At 45.0% G+C, this 27726-nt stretch overlaps 1 protein-coding gene and 1 long non-coding RNA gene across 9 annotated transcripts in view; one reads left to right on the top strand and one right to left on the bottom strand.

The window, feature by feature from the left end:
- Nucleotides 1-203: 203 nt before the first annotated feature.
- LOC140118677 (uncharacterized) lies at nucleotides 204-21480 on the bottom strand. Its single transcript, XR_011853237.1, has 3 exons — nucleotides 21217-21480; nucleotides 1133-1295; nucleotides 204-518 (listed from the first exon to the last, which is right to left on the bottom strand). It is a non-coding gene; the product is annotated as an uncharacterized lncRNA (long non-coding RNA).
- The window catches only part of DLGAP3 (DLG associated protein 3), a 292505-nt gene continuing 285510 nt past the window's right edge, over nucleotides 20732-27726 (top strand). For 2 of the 8 annotated variants that reach the window (XM_072136863.1, XM_072136862.1), the window contains exon 1: nucleotides 20748-21288. The gene's annotated coding sequence lies outside the window, so the exon portion shown is untranslated. Of the gene's footprint in view, nucleotides 21289-27726 lie in introns of all 8 variants that reach the window. The other 6 variants (XM_072136868.1, XM_072136867.1, XM_072136866.1 and 3 more) reach the window with 6 other exon arrangements.

Raw genomic sequence — 27726 nt, forward strand, 5'->3', positions numbered from 1 at the left:
TATATTATTCCATTGATCTACATGTAAGTACACTGTTGATATCAGGTTAAACAATTATACAGAGAAATATATATATATATATATATATATATATATATATATATATATATATATATATATATATATATATCATAGTATCAAATCCTCCTAAACTAAAACTTTGTTTTGTCTTGGATGCAGCAATTGTTATAAAAATGTGCCTTAACACTTATAATAGACTCATCCATTATGTTTCTAATTGCAGATGTTTCACCAATGTGTTCACCATAATTTAACTCTACTTTGTGCAAAATTACTTTCAGTACTTCTTTCGCCGTCCAGTTTCCTGCAGACTTCTGGTGGGTCAGGAAGCTATATGCTTTACTGAATGCCCTGTGAACTGCACTCCCATGTCACTGGTTGGAGGGACATGCTTAGGATATACTTTGAGAAGGAGCTCTTTTCCTCACTAGGTATGAATGGTGTAGCTTTTTGGGAGCTAACTTGGTCTCCCTGGTGCCTAGTATACACAGGACAAGCTGAAAGTAATGACAACAAAAAAGGAAATTTCAAACTGTTGTGGGACTCTGTGGTCAATGTGAAAACTACAGTCTTTTTGTATTTATTTTAATAATAATAATTCCTTTAAATAATAATAATTTATGTAGCGCACACAGATCATGCAGCACTGCACAGGGCTTGCCAAATCGTTACCTGTCCCCAATGGGGCTCACAATCTGATCAACCTATCTGTATGTTTTGGAGAGTGGGAGGAAATCGGAGGACCCAGGGGAAACCCATGCAAACACAGAGAGAACATACAAACTGCAGATGTTGACCCTGGGACTTGAACCCAGGTCCCTAGTGCTGCAAGGCTGTAAAGCTAGCCACCAAACCACCATGGTGCCCTTTTCATATTGACATGGTTAAAAAAACTGCAATAAGAGATTTTTTTTGGTAGAGGAACCTGCCCCTTTCTATGCTGGACATTATGCAACTAGATTAATATACAGAATGCAAAGTGTTCCTATTGCTTTATGGCTGTAGGAGGGATAGGATAAACAATTGGTTCATATTCCATTGCCTTGTTAATGTAAAAAAGGAGACTGATCACAACCTCTGTGTAATATATATTATGTTCACAAACATTCACCTTGACTATGATTGTGGTTCCATGTTCATGCTTTCCATTTATGTTTCTCTTCTTCCCACAATATCTCCTTTTTCCCATTCTCTCTTTCCTTTTAAAGATTCTTCCTGTCCCCTAGTAACAGTGACTCTTCCTTGGCAACTGAGATCCTCCACGTAACACCTCCCTACAAACCAAACAGGCAGAAAATAGCTTCAATTTATGACGTAAGGAGCTACTGTGCTGTTTGTATAATGTTTCTAGTCTGTGTTAACCCTTCTTTTATGAAAGATTTACATTACTGTACAGTGACTAATGAGCATGATTTTCAATAACAGCAAGTGCTGACAGAGATATATTTTCATTGAACAACATTAAAGAATTTTCTGGTATCCCTAAGATGGAAACTTACGACAACCACACCAACCAGCCGATTAACCCCTTAAAGACTTGGCCCTTTTTTGTTTTTGCATTTATGTCTTTTACTCCCCAACTTCCAAACGACAGAATTTTTCCATATACAGAGCTCTAAGGGGACTTGTCATTCCAAGTTGTAAAGTACTTTCTAGTCTAAGTATTTAATCCCTTTGCGACATGTGGCATAATTGTACGTCACATGTCAGTTAACAATGCATGGAGTACGTTTATGGGCTGAGCCTCCTCTGTACAAGATAGGTGTTAACTGCATTATGCAGATAACTGTGGCTGTCACCCGCGATTGGTTCTGGCACTGATCATGGGTTTTAACCCATTAAGAGTCACCATCAAACGCAATGGTGACACCTAAGTGATGGTGCCGCCATCTTGGATCCTGCTGATGCCCCACTGATGTCATTGGTGGATGTTGGCCGATTGCTATGAATGCAATGTGGTTGTCAGCATGCTCTTTTAGAGTTCAAGTGAATTTACAAAATATTGCAATACTGTAGTGTTGCAGTATATTGTATAAGTGATCAGATCCCTAGGGTTAAAGTACCCTACTGGTCTAGATATACAGTAAAAAAAAAATGTCGTTAGGAGTGCACAGTGAAAGCCATAAAAACAAAGCCCACAAAGCGCTATTTTGTCAAGTTCACTGTATTCAGATTTTTTTTACTGCTTCCCAGTACACGGCATGGAAAATTAAATATTGCCACTACGTAAGGTCTTTTTGTTTTTGAGTTTTTGAAATTTTTTTATTCATATTAGTCAAAAAATTGTTAACTCGGACATCTATATGATTTTTTCTGTTACAGAGGGTAATATTAATTTTTATACTGTACAAGCTGTAGCTCTCGGCGTTGCCCCGGATAGTAAATAACTGCTCTTAGCTAAAACAAAAAAGAATAGGTTATCAAAAAATATTTTATTTGTATCTATTTCTCTCTCTGAGTGTCTCTGAACGTTTCTGTCTTGGTCTATATGTGTCTGTCTCTCCAAGTGTCTCTGTCTCTCTGTTTACGACTGTCTCTGTCTCAGACTGTGTCTGTCTATGAGTGTCTCTGACTTTGTCTGTCTCTGAATGTCTCTGACTATTTCTGACTCTGATTCCAGGTTTCTCAGTCTGTCTTTGATTGTCTCTGACTTTCTCAGACTGTCTCTGACTCTGTATCTGACTCTGATTGTGAGGCCACATGCACACGACCGTATGGTCTTTTCTCTTCTAAATAAGGCTGTATTCTGGCCGTAAATAGGGACATATTGTAACAGTATGGCAACGTATTGCACTGCATCTGTACCATAACTGTATAAAATACGGTGGTCTGGCAAATGATGGATGGCTGCCTACTGGCTGGCTGAGAGAATGCACCTCCCACTGGTTCTGGATACTGCACGTATTTACAGCAGCATACGGTGCACAGCTGTATACAGCACGTATTAAGCCCATATTTTATACTTTCCTGTTGATTTCTATGGGCTGGTCGGAACTGAAATATATATTTTTATATGTTCCGTTCACAGTACGGTACGGTTGTCTCTGACTGTCACTTTGTCTATGGGGGGATTTATTATAAGTGTCTGAGAACACAACTGTTCTAGTTGACCATGGCAACCAATCAGAGCTCAAGTTTCATTTTCCCACTGCTGTTTATAAAATTACAGCTGATCTCTGATGGCTTCCATTGGCAACTGTTTTACCGAAAACATTTCTGATAAATCTCCCCCTATCTCTGTCTCCCTATCCATCATACCTTACACATAAACTGTCTTATAGTGACCAAACTGCCGATATTGATCAATCAAAGCTCAGAGCTCATATTAATGACCTGTGGTAAAACAGCAACCAATCACGGCTCAGCTTCTAACTGCCAGAGCATCAGCAGCAGACAATGGCTCCTGTATATGGTGGGTAATAAGTGGATTTTGGAAAGTGCCGGGTTAAAGTTTCGTCTCAGAACAAACTGTTCCTCTAGACCCCAAATTTAGCTTATTTGGTCTATTGGACGAAGAAATATGGACTCACTCCATTAGAATTTTCCTTCGAGAATCACTATTTATGGCGTGCGAGGAATAGCTCTGAGATGGAGGAACCCCCGTTCTCCACATGTGTCACGATGGAAAAAATTAGTAAATACAATTATACCGCTGGAACGTGTTATGTATATGCATAAACCCTGTCCTGAGAAATTTTATAAAATCGGGGGACGTTGGTGTGACTGTCCACTAACTCTGTATGAAGATGCTTTGCCCTCGATGAGGGCTCCTCCCCTATAAATTATTTTATAGCTTAAGTTGCATGGGAAGGGGGATCCTGAAAAAAAAATCTCCCAACAGATAGATGTATCCCACGTGTAGCCTGGGAGATGGGCCTACCATTCCTCCATCAGTATACAAGGCTATTATGAGTAGGTATGACAGGAAAATGAGATTACACAGATGATACTTTGTTGTTTGCATGTTTCTTTTATTGTAATATACCATATTCGTGTACTAATGTACAAATGTTTATATGCTAAGGTATCCACCAGATTGTACCAGATTCTGTTATGCTTACTGCTTATTTTTCATAATAAACAAGTTTAAAATTTTGGCTCAAAACCTGGTCTATCATGTTATCTGAGTCACATAGAGCGGCTGCGCAAAATTTGGTAATTGTAAGTGCGATGGTGCAGATTCCTTTAGCGGACATACATACACACACATACATATTAAATTGCACTATATTGGAAATTAACTGGATAAACCCCTTATTGCATTATGATGTACATGTACACCATAATGCTGTTACGGATGTATGAATAGGCTTTATGGGCTGATCAATGATCCATTCCCAAGGCAAACTCCAGGACTTGTCATTCGGCAGGATCAATAGCAAATTGTAGTATTGCAGTATATGGTAGGAGCGAGCAGACCCCCAAGGGTAAACTACCTTGGGGGTCTTAAAAGTAGTACATATTTGTTTTAGTTTTCAAAGAACTCAAAATGACCATTATACCTTAATTACCTGTGTGTGGTGGTTGTTTTTAAAAATAGTGGACCACATTTATCAAAAGTAGAGCAAACTGCACTATATGCAATGTGCAACAGACTATTGGATACTGGGGCAGATTTACTTACCCGGCCCATTCGCGATCCAGCGGTGCGTTCTCTGCGGTGGATTCGGGTCTTCTGGCGATTCACTAAGTTAGTTCCTCCAACGTCCACCAGGTGTCGCTGCTGTGCTGATGTCTGCCGAGGCCCACCGGAGTGCACGATCCTATACTTGGTGAAGGTAAGTGCGTGTCCCGAGACACTTTTTTTAAAAAAATGCGGCGGTTTCTCCGAATCCGTAGGGTTTTCGTGCGGCCACGCCCACCAATTTCCATTGCGTGCATGCCGGGTAAGTGCACCTTTAACATACAGGGGCACATTTACTTACAGGGTCACTGGAGTTCACAGAAAGTGCATTGTCCGACTATAATGCACCATGCCGCGATTCACTAAGATTGTGTGCCCAAAATCATGAATGTGTCGCTTCCCCGCAAAGGTCCAACAGAGTTCACCATATTTTTAGTGGTGCATCTTAGTGCTACGGCTTGCAACACAATTTAAATCCTGCACTCAGTCCGAATCAGTTGGATTGTCCGACGACAGGCCCCCTAATTTGTGTTGCATGGAAGCCAGCGCATCTACGCCACAAAAAGGGTCACATACACCACAATGCCAGCGCACACACTTATTAAATACCTGTGCAAGCCGTGTTAGCCCCGAAAACGGTGCACAGTCCGACAAAAGTGTGTATGCTACTCTTAGTAAATGAGCCCCACAGCGTGTGACACAATTATGTTGCCACAATAAATGTGGTGCATGGTCCAAATAGGAGCAGTCATATTTGGACGGCATGGATGAACGCAGTCTGGGTTCAGTAGAAGACATTGTAGCTGCTGTGTGACCAGCTGCTGCATGATGGCGGTGATCTGGGAAAGTTGCTGGTCTTGCACGGCAATCTGCTGGGACTGCTGAGTCGCGATGGTGGTGAGGTCAGCCAGTTCGGGCAGTGGAACCTTGGCGGGCCCAGGGGCGGATCTTACTGTCAGGGTCGAGGTAGTGGACCCAATGTACTACATCAAGCAATGATGCAAGCTGACACCTGGGAGTGGTGTCTAAGTGGCACCGGGTTTTCACCAGAGCCGGCCGCAAAGCAGGTCGGACTTCCTGCGGTGGGATACCCCCAGGTTGCTCCACAAGCGCAACTTGCTCACGGTGGCGGTCAAGTCGAGGTACTGAGTCAGCAGCCAAAATCAGAGTCGTTGTCAGGTGGAAGGTCAGGACAGGCGGCACAGTTTTGGAGCCATGGATGTAATGAAAGGTCAAGACAGGCGGCAAAGAATCGAAGTCAGGAACGTAGCGCGAGATCACAACGGTTAATACACAGACCGTAAGGGCAAAAAAATCATGCAGGGCCTGAGGGAAGAGGTTGGCTATTGTATAGATTGTCAGGTGGTCAGCGCCAATTAGAGGTGTGCTGGCCCTTTAAATCACAGACGGCCACCCTGTGCGCCCTAGGAGTCGGGGATGTGCGCGCTGGAGCCAGGAGACCGTCGCTGGAATGCGACGAGGTAAGTGAACCTGCTGCTGGCGTGAGGGGGCACAGGGAGGCACATGGGTGCGTCTGCAATCCGGGACATGGGTCACAGTGACAGTCAGACAGAAAACTGGCACAAACACTTTAATAAATGTGGGCCAATATGTATAGTCTTGTGGAAACTGTGGGACTATGGTGATGTTTTTTTTATAGTGTAGTGGGGGATATTTTTTATTGGGATATATTATTGTTTATTTTTAAATATTTATTAATATTGTTTTTGTGTGTATTTTAAAAATTTTATATGCCCCTCATGAGATCCTAAAAGTTTCCTGGGTGACTTTTCCACATTTTTTTTCAAATAAAATTTTTTTATTTTTACTTTCAAAAATTTTCACCTGTAGCAGGGGCACCAATAAGAGCTTTTCTGACAGCCGAGGATCCGGTCCTGCTCCCATGATTAGTGCTGGAGTAGGGGAAAACTGCTGGGACATTGAAAGACCCACTGGGTGGTCTGGATCAAGTTAACCTTTGCAGCAATGGGGCAGCACTAATTTCTATTTCAAAAACAACCTCTCTATATGATGCTGAGCATGTGCACATATCATACATGGAACTTGTCTTATTAAACCACCATATAATCTTGGCCACCATGCTGCCATCTTTGAATAGAGTTTTATTTCTTTTCAATTTTATATCAATATACAACATAACATATGTAGGACATGCTGGTCCCAAATGACATTCATCAACACAATACTTGCATAGTCTTGTATCATTTCACGTCCAACTCATTGGGGCACATTTACTTACCTGTCCACATCAAGATCCCCGATCCGGAATATCAGACGATCATGAATTCTGCCGCGATTCATTACGAGCGTGTGCCGGATATCCTGCATTTGTCGCTCCCCGCTCAGGTCTGCCGGAGTTCACCATCTTCTTCCCGGTGCATGTAAATGCATGGCTTGCAACACAATTTAAATGTTAAATCCCGCGCTTAGTCCGAATCAGCCGACAGATCGCCCACCCCCCCCATTTGTGACACATGAAAGCCGACGCTGATGCACCAAAATCCGATCACATGCGTCAAAAAACCCTGCTAAATGCAGCGCAAAACAGAAATCGTCAGAATGTCTGACGATAGTGCGGTCCATGGACTCTTAAATAAATAAGCCCCATAGTGTAAGAAACCCTGCCCACCAGAGTTATGCATAACAAGTCACCATTTATAGCAAACCAAATCTTCCCAAACTGCCAATAAGATTCTCTGTTATGTACCAATGAGTGAGAGTGAAGGGACGTATCAAGAAGGATACGTGTGAAGTAGGTATGCACCCCTGGCGTGTAGGTAGTAAAGAATCATCTCCACTTGCAGAATAATTTCTTTGTTAGTTTGGATTTCTGTTGCTCCGCATCCATGACTCCATGACCATGAGTTATTGTTGGGGGTCTGAGGTTTCAACCATTGTTGTAACAAACAGCGCTTGGAGTCTGGAAGAACCTTGGGATCACTGAGACAAGGATTGGTCTTCCTCCTCATACCTTGCATCACAATGAAACAAACATAAAATCAGGTCCCGACATCCCATTCGCTGTATCTGTGGTGCCCCTATCCCTTGGGCCGAGGTTCTCTACTGATAGGGGCACCAGGGGCTGCCATTGTGCTCACTGAAAAAGGGGTGGAAGGACCTGTAGGAAATAGTTTGTGACGCCAGTCGGGAAATTTGCTGACTTAAACCCTGGGAGATAGGTGTTGTGGGTCGGCGTGATGTTTAACCCTTTCCAACTAGGGCTGGCTCCCAGGGGGTGAATGGAGGTGTGTATCACTTGCCTTGTGGTGGTAGCGGCGCCAAAAGAAAGAACTCACACACTTACACTTGAACTTTAACTGCAGGGACACCGGCCACCTTGGTGAGCTATCCTCCTTAATGTGCTCCTCAATGTGCTCCTTACACTTTCCTAGCTGTTCTGATTCACTCTGCTTATGCCTTTACTGTTAAACCCTCGGGCTGCTTAAGCCCGGGGTTGCAGGACTGGCTGTGCTCTATTGTTTTGACAACGGCCCGCCCTGCGATCCCTCCCACCCAGCAGCTCTTCTGGGGCAAGCGCTTCCGCCACACGGGGGTACAGAATATTTATTCCCTGGCGCGGAGCATCCCGTCCTCTTTCAGGATGGCTCCGCGCCAGGAAAGATATCCCGGACCTGCAAGTATGGCAGACGCCGCCATTATGGCCTTTTTGGAGGAGAAGCTGCAGAGGGAGGGCTCCGGCTGGCTGGCTCCGCTGCTGGCCAGCCCCGTGCCCGCTCCTCCTCCGGCAGCTGCTCCGGCATCTGACCCCCCCACTGCCTGTCCTGCACGGCGCGGTAGAGCGCCGTGCAGGGTAAGCCCATCCCTTATTAAAACGAGGAGCCGGGCTCGGCTCCGTCCAGCAACCCGGCCTCGGCTCCCCCGACAGCTGGGCGCGACTCGCCCTTGGGACCAGTTCCGGCCATGCGTGGGGAGAAAGGGGGGAGCCTGATCGCTCCCTCACTTCCTCCCGCGGACAACCTGGCTGCGCGATTGGGTGCAGCGCAAGTTGCAGAGGCCAGCCCAGTAATGCCCCCTCCAAAACAACCAGCTGGCCAGGTGGTTCGGGCTGGGTGCTGGCGCTAGTGTTGCGCCAGCCCCAGTGTCACTTCCCCCCCCTTTACTCCCTCAACGCAAGTGTCAATGGCTGCTCAGCAGCCTGTAGTTGCACCCAACAGCACACATTCTACACTTCAGCCCCCCTCCCACATTCCCCCCCTTCTCCGCTCGGCGGCACGCTGATTCAGTGCCCGACGATTTGCGGGACCGCGGTCACCGGGGTCACAGCAGGTCCAGTGTGGCCTGTAGCTGTGCGCATATTCCGCGCTACAGGCACCACTCGAGCGCCCGGTCCGCTAGGTCTAGTCCAGTTGGGGCGCTGTAGACACCGATCCCATTCTGCCCGATCCACCTTCCCGTTCCACGTATTGCGGACGTAGGCGGTCACGGTCTCCCGGTCGGGACAGTAGGGGTTCTGGTAGATCCAGCTGGGGCCGGACATATTCTTGGCGCTCTTCATCATCATCCAGTGGTGGGCACGGCCACCGCAGTGAGAGTCGGTCGAGGAGATGGCATCGGGCTTCTTCGCAATATGGCGTTAACGAAGCAAGGGTGGCCCCGACAGCTCCCCCAGCGGTAACCCCCAGTGCACCTCAAGCCCCCGCAACGCCAGCAGTGACGCTTCCAGCGGCAACATCTGTTGGTGAGTTATCTTGTGAAAATGCATGGAAAAAAAATGCTGTACAAGGTGATGATGTGGTTGGTGCCTTGAGGGCAGTGTTAGTGAAGATGGAGGCTGGTGCCTTGGTGGTAGCTCCAGGGGCGTCCGCATTGCCGCCTGTGCAGGTTTCAGGCTCAGTGGGGATGTTATTCAGATATACACACTTTTGTGGCGTTGCTGCTTGATGGTTTTACTTCAGGTTTTTGTATCCCGTTTGTCCCACAGTCTGGTTTGGTTTTATCCGAAAATTTAAAGTCAGTGAGGGATAATCCTAAGATCATGGCTGAGAAGCTGTTGAAGGAAGTTGAGTTGGGCAGGATGGCGGGCCCTTTTGTTGAACCGCCCTTCGAAAATTTACGAGTGTCTCCATTTGGTTTAGTGCCGAAGAAGGAATCAGGCAAGTTTAGGTTGATTCATCATCTTTCTTTCCCACCAGGAGACTCTGTTAATGATGACATCCCTCGGGAGCAAGTGGCTGTCTCATACACGTCCTTTGATAAGGCAATACTGCTGGTGAACAGGGCTGGTCCCGGTGCCCTTATGGCAAAATCGTACATTGAGTCAGCCTTCTGCTTGCTCCCGGTGCATCCATCTTGTTTTCATCTGTTGGGTTGTAAACTTGGTGATTCTTTCTTTGTCGACATGTGCCTGCCGATGGGCTGTTCAATTTCGTGTAGATATTTCGAGATGTTCAGTAGTTTTTTGGAATGGGTCGTCTGCTTGGAGTCTGGTTCCAACTGGGTGATCCATTACCTGGACGATTTTTTGTTTGTTGGTAAAAAGGAGTCGGCAGAATGTGAGAGGTTGTTAAATGTTTTCGCCACTTTGCTAGTTATTTTGGGATTCCTTTGTCTGCTGAGAAGACTGAGAGCCCGGCCCAGCGCCTGTCATCCCTGGGTATTTTCATTGACTCTTGCCAGCATGACCCTCAGCCTTCCAGCGGACAAAATGTCTCGCCTAATCGGCGATATTGACCTTTGCCTGTTGTCGGAGAAAGTAACTTTACAGCGCTTACAGCCGCTTTTGGGTCAGCTGACCTTTGCATGCCGAATATTCCCCATGGGCAGGGTGTTTTCTAGGAGGTTATCCCTTGCTACGGCTGGCCCATCTAAGCCGTATCATCATATTCGTTTGACAGCGGTGCTAAAGGAGGATTTGAAGGTGTGGAGGTCCTTCTTGACTGATTACAGTGGGGTTATGGCTTTCCTGGAGCCTGAAATTGATAATTCTCACTTGCAGTTGTACATCGACGCGGCAGGGTCGGTGGGTTATGGTGCCATATTCGGCAAACAGTGGTCAGCGGAACGCTGGCCATCGGGTTGGATGTTAGACGGGCTGAATAAAAACTTTACTTTGCTGGAGTTATTCCCCATTGTGGTTGCCGTTGGGCTGTGGAGGCCTTCCATGCAGAATAAGAGGATAAGTTTTTGGTCAGACAATGAGAGCACGGTTCATGCCCTGAATAACCTTACATCCAGTTCTTTACAGGTATTGGTGCTGCTGAGACATCTGGTCCTACGTTGCTTGCAGCTCAACATAGTTTTCAGGGCCAGGCACGTGCCAGGTGAACTTAACTCTGTGGCTGATGTGTTGTCTCGTTTTCAGCTCCAGCGTTTCAGGGACTTCCACCCCCTGGCGAACCCGGAGGGGTGCCCTTGCCCCCACTTCCTGTGGGACCTGGTGACATGCAGCTAGCACCGTTGAAGCAGTCCTCATTGGCCGCAAGCGCGTGGAGCAGTCATGGTAAGGCGTGGGGCGATTGGTATAGCTTGCTGGTGCAGGATCGTGGGGACAAAATAATGATGGCGAAAGATACCACGCTACGGTACCTTGCTCTATTTCGTGCGCAGGGCCTTTCATTAGCTGCAGCAAAAAAGCTGTTTTGAAGTTATGGGGGTTCCAGGATGTGACAAAAGATTTTCAGATTTGGTTATTGTTAAGGGGTTGGGGTAAAAAGCGGACGGTTAAAGACACCCGGCGGCCAGTGTCTTTTTCGTTATTGCAGCGTCTGTGCATGGCGTCGGTCGACGTTTGCTCGTCTCCTTTTGAGGTGCTTCTGCTTCAGTGTAGCTTCGCGCTGGCTTTCTTTTGCGTGTTGCGTATAAGCGAGTTGGTTGCGGCGTCCAGCAGAACTTCTGCGGGGCTCGGGGGTGAGGACGTGTTATTGGTTGGCGACTCGGTAAGGTTCATGTAAAAAAATCAAAAACAGACATATACTGTACAGGGGTTTGGTTGACGGTGGGAAGTTTGGGAAGCCCCTTCTGCCCAGTCCAGTTGTTGCGCAATTACATGGCTCGTCGGCCACAAGCTCCCTCCTTTTTGTGCCATATCAACGCTTCGCCTTTTACGAGGTTTCAGTTTGTTTCATTGTACAAACGGGCTTTGGCTTCGGCGGGGGTTCCACCGTCGGATTTTGGTACCCATTCTATCCGTATTGGAGCAGCCACGGCCACGGATGCCGCAGGACTCTCGGACGCCGACATCATGTGCATTGGAAGGTGGAAATCCGATTGTTTTAAACGTTATGTTCGTCCTAATTTATTGATGGACTAGCTGTTGTTTTTTTTCTTTCAGGTAGCTCTCGGCCTAAGGTATGGTTAGTGGGCCACTCTTACATTTATTGGGCCGCTCGTCGGGTGGCGGTACGTCCTGGGGGTTTGAATTTGGAGTTTATGTCGGCTGATCTGTCCTGGAGAGGCATCAAAGGTCTGAAGTGGCTGCAAGTCTTTCCGGAGGTGGTGGCGATTGGCAAGCAGTCTCCTGGTCCGACCGTGCTTGTTATCCACTCTGGAGGCAATGACATGTGCTCGACTCGTTTGGCGGAGCTGATATCAGTCATGAAATCCGACATTGAGCGCTTCGCAGCTTTCTTGTCGGACTTGGTGGTGGTCTGGTCCGAAGTCCTACCCAGGGTCATCTGGAATGGGGCACGGAATCCCAAGTCCATAGAGCGGGCACATAGGATGCTGAATATGCGGGTATCCAGATTTGTTCGTTCTCGTTGTGGCGTGGTTATTCGCCACAGGCAGCTGGAAGGAGACAACGCGGGGCTCATGTTGGATGATGGCGTTCACCTGAATGACATTGGTCTTGATATTTTTCTTTCAGGGCTTCAGGACGCTATCGAGAGGGCCTTGTTCCTTGCTTGTGGGGGTCGGAGCACAGTGTAGGGGTACACTGTTCTCCTAGTGGCCTATGGCGGAATCCTTGACCCTCTCGGGAATGAGATCAATCACCTGACGAATCAACGAGGACATGCCCCCGCGGAGGCGGGGCTTGGCATGGGAGGTGGTAATAGGAGGGTCTTGGGTTTCCCCATTTGGACCAACGGTTAATTTGTTTAAGGATTAAAGCTGTGGCCGACCCCCCATTTTTATCCCAATTTTGAGTCTGTGTTTTTTGTCCGCTTGCCATGTGGAAAGTTGGGGTACAGTGACGTTAGTACGGCCAGTCTGTTAAACCCTCGGGCTGCTTAAGCCCGGAGGTTGCAGGACTGGCCCTGCTCTATTGTTATGAGCACGGCCCGCCCCGCGATCCCTCCCACCCGGCAGCTCTTCTGGGGCAAGCGCTTCCGCTGGCCACACGGGGGTGCAGGTCCGGGATACTTATCCCCCCCGCCCTCCCCCTTTTTTTGTTTACTTTTGTTAATGTTGTTAATTTTGTAAGGGTTTTGTCAATATGTTTTATTTCTTTCATTGTTAATTATGTATTGGAAGTCACAGCTTGGCCTATGGTGGAATCCTTGACCCTCTCGGGAATGAGATCAATCACCTGACGAATCAACTAGGAAATGCCCCCGCGGAGGTGGGGCTTGGCATGCGAGGTGGTAATAGGAGGGTCTCGGGTTTCCCCATTTGGACCAACGGTTAATTTGTTTAAGGATTAAAGCTGTGGCTAGATAATAGATATACTCCTCTTCGACATTGGGCAGATCTAATAGTACTTTGAAGACTGTGCGGCCCACCTCAGTCTCCACATTCCTCAAACCATTTATTAAAAAAATCTCTGTATCTTATCCTACTGGAAGAGCTGGTTACACCCTCTTGGTGACCTCTTCTCTAGTCAGCCATCTATGGTCCTGCAGAGCCATGAGATGTTTGGCCTCTCTTATGCTTCTCTCTTTCCATCATACAAAGAGCCAACTCTGCCGGCCTGGTGAAAATTTTAGGTGACTCCATAAAGGTACATGTTTGGAGATGGACCATGGTAAATGGTATAACTTTCTGATCACCTTCCAGGCTGCAATAGTATCCTTAAGTACGCCTGCATGTTTCACACTAAAATGAAGTTGCCCTGCTAGCATGTGTAAGAGAGTGCATAGGTCCCAAGGATGGCAAAACTCTGATTCCAGTAATAGATCAGAATGGTTGCTGCTACCCCTTACCCAATCCATTGCAAAGCAAAATACAAATGCCAAATTATATCCCCTGATATCTTGTAAGCTTCTTTTTCTTCTGCAAGTATTAGTTTCCGTAGACTAGTGCAAGGATGTTGTCCTTGTCAGAGGAAATATAAGATCTCTTTGTTCAAGCTCATTTAGTCTCTGTGAGTTAATAGTAAAGGAATAGTTTGAAGACGGTAAAGTAATTTAGAGATGGTCATCATCTTTAATAAATGAACCCGTCTTAGCTAGGATAGCGGTGGGTTGGTGGGTTCACCCATTTCTTGGTTGATTCTTGATTCTTTAGAACAGGGGAGGGTAGTTAAGCCTGTAAATCGAGTCAAGGGTCCTACTAATTCTGATTCCCAGGTACCGCACCCAAGAGCTTGTCTCCGGGATGTCGCATATTGAAACTGGAGGGGGCTCTCCAGTCAGCTGAGGTCCAGGAAAAAGGATTCCACATTTTGAATGATTGATCTGGAACCCAGAAAAAGCACTATACTCTGAATGTAGTTTTATCACCCCCGGAAGGTGGTGCAAGGGGTCCACCATGAATAAGGCCATGTCATCTGCAAAAACAGCTCAATGAAATGAATTGTCTCCCACCTTAATACCTTCATATGAGGTGGAGGACAATCAGATGTCTACCGAGCAACTCCAGTGCTATATTAATTAGTAGTGCCGAGAGTGTGCACAGGAAACCAGGGGTACTCACGCTGCCCCAAGGGCTGGCATACAGAGCTGATAGAAAAGTACAAAAGGGGCCTTTGAAGCCCATTCGATCAGTCAACTGCCCAGGCAACCCCTGAATGCTCTTTCCACGTTGATGATGACCCGGGTAGGGGACTTCCCTGAGACATTGAAGTGCCAACAGCCCTCTAGGTACACTAATGCTGGTGCATAATTTACACCAGGCGGTTGACAAAGATTTTTGACAGGAGCTTCAGACCCAAGTTAACTAGAGAAATTGGGTGGTAGGAGAAAGGAGACTCTGTATCCTTTCTTTCCTTCGGCAGGAGTTTAATGTCAGCTGTATTAATATAAAAAAGTAAAAATTAGTACCTGGTGCCTTACCATTTGACAATGATTTTATAGTTCTCTGTATCTCCTCACCCGTTACAGGTCCATTTGAAGCAGCCTGGAAAACTTCGCTTGATCTAGGAAAGAACTACCTAAAGTACTAGCCTCTGGGGTGTCAGCATAGAACGATTTATAATATTCCCCTAATATGTTGTTGATTTCATACAGATGTGTTGCATACCGTACCACAGTCTTAGCAGATTCCCAAAAGTCAGTTAGGAAAGCAGGGAATCTACATAGAAAATCCGAGCCCTTAGGACAAATATCAAGGACTTCCAAGAGAACCGGAGAGTGGTCCGATATGACCTTATATGATTTTTAACAGAATAGACCCTGGAAAACAATGGCTGTGAAAGGAACATACATTCTTTTCAGGGTAATTGATCCTGGGGATGTGACTAGCGAGAATATTCCTTCCCCTGGGGAGTATGTAGACGCCATACATCTACTAGGGTAGTGGACTGACTAAAGCCCCACAAAAGGGAAATGTTTATGTTCTTTCCTCCCTCGCCTGTCCTCCCCCAGTGTCTATATACAGCCTTGCCTTAACCCCCATATATACAGGCCCACCACCACCTCCAATGTTAATATACAGCCTCTCCTTACCCCCAGTGTCTATATACAGGCCCCCATGCAACCCTAGGGGCTATAGAAGAAAATCCCTCCACCCACAGAGTCTAAATACAGACGCCCCACCACCACCTCGGCGTCTATATGCAACACCCCTGCCGATGCATGGGATAGGTAGGAGTATCCCTTTGTCTACCTGTCTATAGCTACCTGGTGAGACTGATCACCTCACTAGGAGGTCTCTAGCATTAGAAACTTGGCACTGGCTGTAAGTCTCTGCCTGGGAAGCTAAGTTTTAATTGTACCAACCATTAATTGTATTGCTCCGTATTTGCTGTGAGGAAGGAGTAAGCTGGTTGGACAAGTGCTTGCTACCTTCACAAGAGGAGGTTATAAAGGTCTCCCCTTACCCTCAATGTCTATATACAGGCCTCCTTTCCACCTCCAGTGTCTATAAACAGCCCCCCTCCACCCCCAGTGTCTATACACAGCCTCACCTGACCTCCAGTGTCAATATACAGGCCCCTGTCCACCCCCAGTGCCTATATACAGCCACCCCTTACCCCCCAGTTTCTATATACAGGCCCACCCTTACACCCCAAGTATCTATATACAGCCCCTACCTCCACCCCAGTGTCTATATACAGGTCCCCACCTACCCCACAGTGTCCATATACGGGCACCCCCACACCCAGTAACTATATGCAGCACCCCAGTTTATGTAAATGCCCCCCCTCCCATAATTCTATACAATCCCCAAAGTGGCATTTAATAAAAACTAAAAGTAATACTTACCTGTCTGTTCCCATGCCACCTTGTTCTTACTCCAGGTCTTCTCCATGCTCTTCTGCCTGGTCTTGGCTATATGGAGGGATGCACGCAGCTTGGGTCCTTCATGGTGTATAAAGTGGGGCAGACAGATCTGTGACACCTGCCCGAGTCACCCACCTGTACAAACCCACACAAACCCATGAAAAACACAAGATATTAAGTATAGGTTGTAACTAGGCAGGTCCAGTTGTGTATTTAAACCAACTTAAAAGGAGGTGAGTCCAAAAGAATGTAAGCATATTTTATACAATTGTGACCCTCCGCCCCCCTTGATGGAACCCAGTCACTCTGACAATATCCTCCAGGACAATGTCCCTGTTCTTCCCATAACAGCTGCAGCTCCTCTTAAAGCCTGCTCAGTCCCTTCTTACAGTGCTGAAAGTCTATCCATAGCAGCAAGAAAATTGGGAAGATTTATAGTGGCTGTGACAGCATGTGAGGTCACAAGGGCTGGCCAGCTGCTGATTGATCTACATGATGTACTGTTCCCAGTCTTTTCATTTTCGCTTGGAAGCGCAGGTTAGCCCCCATTTTTGTCACAAATTGCCAGGAAATTCGTATTCATGGACTGGCACACACGTGCGGCACCGAACCCCTCCGTATACAGGAAAAAGATAGGAGATGTTCTATCTTTCTCCATAATACCATGATTAAAACTACATTTAGTTGAAACACATCAGTGTAAAGGATGTATATTATGTGCTTTATGGATTTTTATTGATGACAACAAAGGAGAAACTTTACATTTGATTGAGTCTTAGAGGGCAATTTCTTTTTCTACATGTTCTATCTTTCTCCATGTTACGGCAATGCACTGTGGAGTCGAAAGTATACGTCGGTGTGAATTCGGCCTTATGCTGACATTCATCAATTTTCATAATTTTTACATTACCCTTATCCACTTCACATGTTCAGCATACCTCCACTTACTAATTTTATGCAACATCATGCATTCACATTTAAAGAAGACCAGAACTTTACCACCCTGACTAATAATGTCTGCTGTAACAAGTCCTCCCCATATCACCTGAAATTATCTGCCAGTGGGGCACTGTACTTTAATTAAATTTTTCTGATATGCAAATTAGCTTTTCTGCCTCATTTCTCCTGGCTCTATTTACTAAAAGGAAATATTGTGCCATTTTTTTACACAGTGCCTTGAGTTACATTCATGTCATGTTGCCATAGTGACATCTTTTCAGGTCCTTTAGCCTTCTAACAATAGCAAACTGTACACCATGTATGTGATCACATGAAACCACAGCAGCCTCCATGGAGGATGAGTAGGAGTAGAATTCCATGGAGGCTGCTGTGACTTCATGTGGTCAGATACATACATGGGGTAAAGTTTGCTATTGTTAAGAGGCTAAAAGAGATGATGTTACCCTCATCATATTACATGAAATGATGAATAGTAAGGAGGCATAAGGCATGAGGAGTAAATGGGAGGGGCCTGCCAAGCAGGACCTCCTTCCCCCTCTGATGCCAGGGAATATAAAATAAAAGGTGATTTATGTGGATGTAAGGGAAACAATTTTTAGCTAAAAGAAGGGTGTTAGTTAGTTATTAGGGCTCTATAGGAACCTGTTACTGGTTTATGTACAAAAACGTTGTTCCCTTGACAGGTTCCATTTAACAGAACTAACATTAATTTTAGTTGGATTCTTCATTTATATTTCAGCATTTCAATTAATAATTAATTTTTTGCACTTTGCCTGCTGTATGGTAAATGTATTTAGGGGTTTGTCTACAGTATTTAATTTTTTAGATATCTCTTTATATTTACAATACATCAAGAATAGCTTTCTCTTAGCTACTAAATGTAATTAGGAGGCTTGCCTCTGTAATTTTCCTGTTCTACTCTTTGGATTGTGATCACATAATCTGATTTGATCTGATCACTTGACCATATCTATACCGGACAAGGCCTGCTGGTTATAAATCTACAAGGATCGCGTCACCACTTAGCAGATGACATCATCCTCCTCACTTCCACCAGAGATACTGGATGGTATGTGCCATACAACACGCCTCATACGAATTATCAGGCTCCCACTTACTGTATTTCACCTAGGTTGAAAAATTCATATGGAAACATCTCCCCCCTACACACTCATACTTCTCCCCCTGGAAGGCTTGAAATGTGCATTGGGGAAAGCATTCATGGGTCCACACAATGGTGGACCTTTATGCCAGTATCTGCGCCAGGTTTTTGGTTGATGCTAAATAGTTAAATTAGGGTTTTTGCAACTTGTAATAATGTACTCCCCTTACCCATAAGCCCTTCCAAGGTCAAAGTTACTAATATTGAAGCTACTGAAAGACAGTGAAACATTAGATCTATGACGTGCAACTTAAAAAGTTGAAAATTTAAGTAAAAACCTACTCCAGTCCCACCTTCCCCCGCCTAGAAAAAAGTTTAAAATTAGTTGTGCAAAAGTCATATTTCAGATGTATCAAGCAGGCTAATCCACTATGATTAATCTGACGAGTATGAGAGTCTATAAGGCTGGGTTCACATGTCGTTTTTGGTGGCGTATAAGTTCAGTGGAGGCAAAAGAAGCCTATGGGGAGGGAATGCCCATCCTTCAGCCTCGCTGAGCGGATATATCACTCTGCAGGATGGAAAGACGTAGCTTGTATATGATGTCACTATACATATAAGGTACATCAACAGCTGCTGTTGTCCACGCCACCCTTTGCATTCATGGGGTTCGAGGATTCACTAGGCAATGTATCCCACTGTATATGAATACAGTGGGATACGTCTGTGCCATATATTGCAAGGACACACCAAAAATCTGCCTGATGTGTCCTTACAACGTGTGGAAAAAACAACATGTGAACCCAGCTTGTCGCAGGATGCCTGCTTATCAGTGGCATAGCCATCCCGGTTGCAGCAGTTGTGACAGCCATCGGGCCCGGTGATGGGCCTGGGCGCACAGTCTGCCAGTGAGCATATTATTGAGGGGGTCTCTGCTGATACTTCATTAAGGGGATCTCTGCTGACAATTCATTAAAGAGGACCTTTCACCACCACAAACTTATTAAATTTAACATACCAGTAGGTAAGGATTTGCTCACTGATTCAGGGGCACTTTGAATTGTATTCCTAGTCCCCACCGTTACTGAGATATGAGCACCCTATGTTTGTCACATAGAACACATGTTCTATGTGCCGAACATAGCAGCAGCGCGTACCCTTCATACAAAACGGTGAGCGAGCAGCAGCAGACAGAGTGGTCTCGCTAGCTATAGAACAGCGAGACCACTCTGCAAGTTCAGTGGAAGATCTGATCTGACACTGTCCGCCAATGATTGGATGGTGTCAGAAAACATTAGCATATACACACGCACCCACCACTGCTTCAGCACCTCCTTTCTGACGATCCGCTACATTAAATGGTCAGACAACGGTGCTTATATCTTGGTAACGGTGGGGGCTAGGAATACAATTGAAAGAGCCCCGGGTATGTTAAAGTTAATGTCTGGGGTGGTGAAATGTCCTCTTTAAGGGAGCTGCTGTGAGAATATCATTAAGGGGGGCTCTGCTGATATTTAATTAAGGGGGTCTCTGCTAACATTTCATTAAGGGGCACTCTGCGGACATTTCATTAATGGGCTGCTGTGAGCAATTCTTTATAAAGAACTGCTGGAATAGCTTATCTTAGTCTGATGCACCTTTTTTAGTGACTTTTTGAGCACATTGGGGTAGTTACACAAATTTTTGCATGTTTTTTCAGTAGTTTGCCAGAATTCGCTGTGTAAATCCTGGTTTGCGCCTAATTTGTCTTTGTTTTTCTCCTGCTTCCAGATGTTTGCGCCCTATTTAACATTGATTTAAGCGTATATGGGCGCAAATAATTGCGCAATAACACGGCCAGACCTAGGAAAAGCAATGGTATGATTTGCACAAAAAAATTGTGCATTATTTGCCAAAGACAAATCAGGTGCAAAAAATAAACTCACAAAAGGCGGAAAAAGAGCTGAGATGAGGGAAATAAGATGAATTACCCCCAAGGTGTATACGAAGTATGGTTCTGTGTTGCATATATGTGTATTCTGAAGTGTAATGTACAGGACAGGGGTGGCAGTGGGAGTTTAGGTATATGGGGGCTCCAATCCAAAGTTCTCACCAGGGCCCAGTTCTTTTATAACGGCATATCAGCATTTTGCTGGTTATTTGAGACAATATTTATTTACCAGTTATATAGTTTCACATGTTTGTAGACCTGGATGATTTTTAGCATAACTGGACATCCTTTTACAATATGCTGGGCTTGTTAGTGATCTTCTGATACATTTTCCTGTGATATCATGTATTTTTAAACGTCTGTTTCACCAGAGATTATAATTAATAAAGCTTCAATCGTGTGTAGTACGACAGCTTGGTGTTAAATCCTTTCTTTGTGTTTTGGAGTATAGCTTCTGGTTATTCCCAGGTCTTCTCTTGGAGAGGAGGGGTCGTGCCATGCTGTTCTACTGCAGGAGGAACCGGATGGCTCCTTCTTCTTGTGGGATGAAGTTGTGACTGGAGTAGGGCTGGAAGCTGCAGGCTGTGAGGCAGTCCAGGCCCTCTGCCCCCTCCCTGCCAGTAACACCCCTTTTATCCTTAACCCTTTGGCTTCCCTGCTGTAAGCCCCTGTGCCGTATGATGGGTGGTAACAGGTGTATGTGCAGTGGTGGGTCCGAGATGCGCTCCCATATCCCTGCCTGATCCACCTTCCATTGTTTCTCTCTCTCTCGCGCTGTATCTCATAGACATAGACAGTTCTCCTGCCTGGCTTGACTAGGAGCCCAGCTATCCTGCACTGCAGCACAAGCCCAGGTCTCCTCCCCTTTCTATCCCCCCACCCCAGTACCTTGCAGCCCCCCTTCATCACCACCCAGGGGAAGAGACGCTCTGCCCAACTTTCTGCCCGTGCCAACCCCACGGGGTTCTCCCTGTGAAAAAAAGAAGAAATAAAATACCTTGCTGCTGCCTGCCACGGAGAAGATGCACCTCATCCCGGAGCTGCAGGGGCTGGCGGTGTGAGGAAGGAGGTGAGTCTGGGCACTGGGGGTCGTATCTCACCTCATATGTCTGTGGAACCTGGGCATGATGCCGGCTAGGAAGGTTCATGGTACCCTGATGCAGAGAGAGGATTGAATGGTACAATCTATGGTGTCATGTTTGAGGCTACAATAGGGATTGTGGCTGTGATTCCCCTGCTGCATGGGTAAGGGAGACATATAACCCAGGAGGAACCCCTGTGATTGGGAACTAATGTCATTCCTCCAGTGCCCTCCTGGCAGGGCTGGGGGCTCTGCACATAGACTTGCCACACTGTAAGGGATGCCCTGGGAGATGGCACAGAAATACTGTAATGGACATGTATGTATATATATATATTATAGTTCTGGGGAATATTGGAGAGAAAATCATTCTACCATCTTTCTTATGTCTATCTACTTACCTGCCTATTATTTATTCATTTCTTCACTTTTCTACTCACCTGTCTATCTACCTGCCTACCTGTTCGCCTGTCACTTGCTATCTGTTCAGATGTTATTATATTTTCGGAAGGCACTCTAACCTAAAGCTTGCCGTCTGCTGTATGTCTTCATGAAAAAATGAGACATGTACAGCACAGGGCTTCCGTAACCAGCATCCAGGGTAGTCTGCTGGTGGCATAGGACACCTGCTTTGATAGGGCGGAAATAGATTTGAGGCAGCTGACTGACTAGATTTGAGGCAGTGCTTACTGCAGTATTGCCCAAGTTCCCCAGGCACAGAGTGGGTGCCCTGTGTCTGATGCAGAGAGGGCTGATTAATATGGAACTGACTGGTACAAACATGAAGAAAAAGTGCTTGGATTGGCAATGTGTAATGTTTGGGCATAGTGAAATTGTGCCAGCTATCTAGATGTATTATAATGTCTGACAGAACTGCAGGAAGATACGTAGTACAGTCAATGGATTTGTGTAATTTTAGCTTCTGTGCTATAGATTGTCTCATGATCTTTACCTTGGCACTGAGAATGCCAATTTACTGTACACTGTATAGCACTGCAGTCCTGGCTCTTCTGGTGCTGCATGGGTTACCAAGTAGCTCGGCTAGAAAGTCATTTGAGGTGACAGCAGCTTTGTGAAGGCTCAGTGACGTGGGGTGGCAAAGTTTCCCCGGCTCAGTCACTGATTTCTTTTATGAGCCAGTGGAGGGGACACATAACCGCCTTAAGTCACCTGCATGCCTCAGCGACTGGTGTTACGGTCTGGGACATCCATTGGTGTGGCTGGATGCAAAGGACAAATAACACATATTTTACCAGCTGTCTGCTGGCTCTTTCTGATGTTTGGGTAATCTGTAGTGGAGTCTCAGCCATGGTTTATTGGCAGTCCAAGTGATAAATGAAGCAACCTGTATAATCTATATGCATATGTAGGTGGGTTTGTAATAAGGCACTTAGTATGGCACTTTGCCTTGTGCCAACATTTAGCTAGTAGGATCTAATTCAGTCACAGAATTTCACTGCCACATGTTTTCAGTTTCTGGAGATGGATGTGGGTTACATTTCAGGACCATGTCATTATAGCAATATTGATCCGGGTGTCATCCTCTATTTCATACTAGCAGGGAAATGCCTGTGAAGGAGGCAGAGGAAAAGCCACTGTTGGTGAGCTGACAGATGTTGCATTTTTCCCAGGAGAACCTACAGATTCACCCTCCACCCCACCACAGCTGTTCTTTACATCATTGCATAGATAAATGAATTCGTGGACTGACCGGGTAACCACCTTCCTATGACTTGGGATCACACTGATTTGCAGCCTATATCTATTTCATTCATCTTAATGGTGTGCGACAAATCTCATTGAAATGGTGGACTGTGGTAGACAATTCTGCTATAAATCTGTGAACATACCTAGTACAACCTTTTTAGCTACTGGCATCATAGGGAAATCAAGTAGGTTCAAAAGTTACTGTTAAATGTTTAGTACTGCTGAAATGTTGTAGTCTTTAGAGCTACTTAATAAATCAGAATATATGGGACTGAAGGATATTATCTGCTCCTGTGCTTTTTATGTATAAAGAAATTGGCCTGAATTTTACTGAAAACCTCTTCTCTTTATTAAAGTATACTGTGTACTGATAATCTACTTAGTATTATACAATGCCACAGAGTAAGACAGAGTTAAAGACTCTAATATGAAGACTTAAAGTGTAGCTCCACTTCCATTTAAATGTATGTACTGGTAGTAGGGGAAAAGATAAAAAAAGGAGAGGCAAGCGCACTTTACGTATAGTATCCAGAGTCAGTGCTCTGTCTTTCTTGCGTGCTGCCAGTGGGGGTTCCGAAGTCACGATTTGTCCATCAGGATGGAGAACGCACAGGATAGAGATCCTGTGATGCAGGTTCCCTGGGAAAAAAATCCACAAAAATCAAAATCCACTGCTCAAAAAAATAAAGGGAACACTCAAATAACACATTGTAGATATGAACAAATGAAATGTAATACTTTGTTCTGTACAATGTTGAATGTGCTGACAAATGGAAATTAAATTTATTAACCAATTTGAAGTCACACACAAAATTAAAGGGGATAACACACTACATGCTGATCTTACTTTGATGAAATGTCCTTAAAATAAGTCAAAATGAGGCAGTATTATGTGTGGCCCTCAATGTGCCTGTATGACCTCCCTATAATGCCTCAGCATGCTCCTAAGGAGGTTTTGGATGGTCTCCTGAGAGATCTTCTTGCAGACCTGGACTAAAGTATCTGCCAACTCCTGGACAGTCTGTGGTGCACCGTGACATAGGTGGATGGAGCAAGACATGATGTCCCAGATGTGCTGTGCTCAATCAGATTCAGGTTTGGGTAACGAGCGGGCCAGTCCATAGCTTCAATGTTGCATCTTGCAGGAACTGCTGACACACTCCAGCCACATGAGGTCTAGCATTCTCCTGCATTCAGGGCCGGTTCTAGAGAAAGTGGGGCCCTGGGCAAAACTAAAAGTGGGGCCCCAAAATAAAACTATTTTATGACCAGTCACAGTCAGCAAGAGGCTCCTTTAGTATGGTAAAACAAACTGTAATATGGGAGAATTTTATAGGAGATAGATGATTGGGAGAATGATGCGCAGCACGGTGGCTCCGTGATTAGCACTACAGCCTTGCAGTGCTAGTCAACATCTGCAAAGATTTTGTATGTTCTCTCTGTGTCTGCGTGGCTTTCCTCCGGGTCCTCCGCTTTCTTCCCACACTCCAAAAAATTACTGGTAGGTTGATTAGACTGTGAGGCCCATTGGGGAGAGGGACCAATATTTTCTGAAAGCAGACACTTGCCCCATTTTCAAAATTGCATCAAAGATTTTATAGACATAGACGCCTTCATGCAATTTTGATTCAAATTGAAACATTTTATTAAAAATACTTAAAATTTGACTTTGATGGCAAAAAATTTGATCCAAACAGGGACATTTGTAGAGTTCACAAATGTGCCCTATTGATATGTTCACATGAATAAATCCACATAATATCACTAAAACTGTAATAACTAAATATCTGCTTTTCAGCTAGACATTTTTAGACAGTCACAACCTGCAAAATATATCAATAAAACAGAATAAAAAGTAAAGGCGCCATAAAACCTATAGAATTTTGAAAGCAGACAACCAGGCGATGCATTTGGCAATTAACATTCAAAATTTCCTCTAAAATATGTACAAATCCAGATACTTATATAAAGAAAATCTACTTTCCTAAAACAGTAAGATGTGAGGAGACCATACATACCCCACATGTGTATATTCACCAAAATATGCAGCAAAGGGAACTGCAGAAAATTCACACAGATGTATCATTGTATCCTCCCTTATACAATGGTAACCCAAATAAATAACTATATATCCATAAACCTCTCTAATGAGATAATAAAAGTCACATTTAGATGTGCGCCATTGTATTAGCTGCACAATAACAGAACCCTCCGCACTTCATAAGAATGAGAGTGAGAACGTCATAACATAGGTATAAGTAATGGAGGATGGTGGGAAATAAAAACTTTATTCCAGGACATGTGTGTGTTTTTGGTGTTACATATAACTTTATGGACATGTTCTGGTCGCGGTGTAGTCACATTAAGCGAAGAGGATTGAATGTTCATCGTATCAGTCAATTTTCCCAACAAAAAATAACTATCACAAAATAAAAGGGAATAAGAGAGAATGGGCCACATTTATCACTTTGTGCGCCTAAGTGTAGTAGTTGCGCCTAAATTCTGGCGCACTGTTTTCCAGAATTATCACAAGCTACAACCATCTGTGATAAGTGTATTTTCTGCCTCTTATTAATCACTTTACTTTAACACAGTTTAGGCGCAATTTTGGCGCAGTTAAGGCGTAATGTTAGATTCAGGCAGTTACATGTCATCCTGCTACAAGCTCCTCTCTGCTTCTCCCACAGCCCAGAATGAAGATAACACTCACAGCAGCACCCAGGTGTGTGACACCCAGCACCCAGTGACCTCCTCAGCAGTGGCTTCTCCTGGAGGGGATCCCCCAGTGCTGATCTCCTGCTGCACTCCTGTAATTCTGTACAGTATCCCCCTCAGACACACTGGTGATACTGTGCAGAATTACATGGGGGACACTTGTATGTCGTATCTGCAACATTCTGTAACGTTCTCTTCTCTCTTGCCTTGAGCTCAGGATTCTGCAGAATGTTTTGTAAATAGAAGAAGGTGATGAAGTGTAAATAGAGTCTGCAGCTCCTGTCTGCAGAGTATCTAATGACTGTATTATCTGTACTAGTGTCTGCAGAGTATCTCATGTCTGTATGATCTGTTCTAGTGTCTGCAGTGTCTGGCTGAGCTTTGCTGCTAGAAATGAGCTGTTCTGCAAAGGGGCTCAGTGCTTTCTTCTCAGTTAACGCCAGCTTCGAGCTGGAGTGTTTTTGTGCCCGTTTTTGCGCCAAAATGAAAAGTCGCAAGTGATGAATATCATTAGGCGCATCAAAACATCTGGATTGCTAGGATAAATGAGGGAAAGCTGGTTATTTTTGCTGCGCAGCTAGTTTGGCATTTAGTCGCAAAAATGGCACAAAAACGGTGCGCCTGAATGAAAAGGCGCAAAAACAACAGAAAAAAACGATTGATACATGTGGCCCAAAGTGTGTTCTTAGATTTGCATAGAGAAGGGTTAAAAACATGAATATTCATTGATATTATCCCTTCTCAAAATGTAGTACTAATAAGATATAAAGTGAATATTTCCATTATCTGTGAGGTGCAGCAGCTCCTGTGTGCAGCAAATGCTCCCGCAGCCTGATGGCTAAGTATCTGGAGATGGGGGAGACATTTCAGGGGGCTGTATCTCTGGTTCTGTGACTCATAGAACCTCACTTCTTTTTTCCTATGAAAGAAGAGAGTCTCCTCTTTTATATGAATCTAAATTTGTGTTTCTAAAATGTAGGAAAACGGAGATATTTATATATAAAAATGGCACCTGATATTCTCACTTTAAACCTGAATATCTGGATCCAGAGCACCTAGAAACAAAATTCAAGATTCATTTGAAAGAAGAGATTCTCCCCTTTCTCCCTGGGGGCCACCAATTGCCACCTTTGCCTACCCATAGCGCCGGCCCTGCCTGCATTAGGAGGAACCGAGGGCCAACCGCACCAGCATATGGTCTCACAAGGGGTCTGAGGATCTGATCTCGGTACCTAATGGCAGTTAGGGTACCTCTGCCGAGCACATGGAGGGCTGTGCGGTCCTCCAAAGCAATTCCAACCCACACCATTACTGACCCACTACCAAACCAGTCATGCTGAAGGATGTTGCAGGCAGCAGATCCACGGCGTCTCCAGACTTTGTCACATGCTACCACAAAAGCACCACCAGCATTCAAAATTGATCAAAACATCAGCCAGAAAGCATAGGTATTGAGAAGTGCTCTGTGGTCCCCACCTGCAGAACCACCTGTTTTCTATTACATTTGCACAACAGCATGCGAAATGATTGTCAATCAGTGTTGCTTCCTAAGTGGTTTGATTTCACAGAAGTTTGATTTACTTGAAGTTATGTTGTGTTGTTTAAGTGTCCCCTCTATGTTTGAAACAGTATATATATATATATATATATATATATATATATATATACACCAAAGACTCAAAATGAAAAAATACCTGGATGAACTTTATTCCATAGTGAGAGCCACGTTTTGGCTGTAAACAGTGAGCCTTTCTCGAACTTGAGAAAGGCTCACTTGGAGGGAGCTTCAAGGGATGTCAGAGGCCACACATGTGATGTCATGCATCCTAGTAGCTGCAGAACACATTGGGGAAGTAGACATAGTAAATATTATGCTTTACAAGGTGCAGCATAATATGTATATAATAGTGTACATCCTCCATTCTTTAGCGTGTAAGGCCGGGCCCCCTGCTCTAGTGGCCCCATTGCAGCAGCTATGGCTGCTACCCCTGTAGTAATGCCCCT

Source organism: Engystomops pustulosus, chromosome 2 (assembly GCF_040894005.1).
Source record: "Engystomops pustulosus chromosome 2, aEngPut4.maternal, whole genome shotgun sequence".
NCBI classification, from domain to species: Eukaryota; Metazoa; Chordata; class Amphibia; order Anura; family Leptodactylidae; genus Engystomops; species Engystomops pustulosus.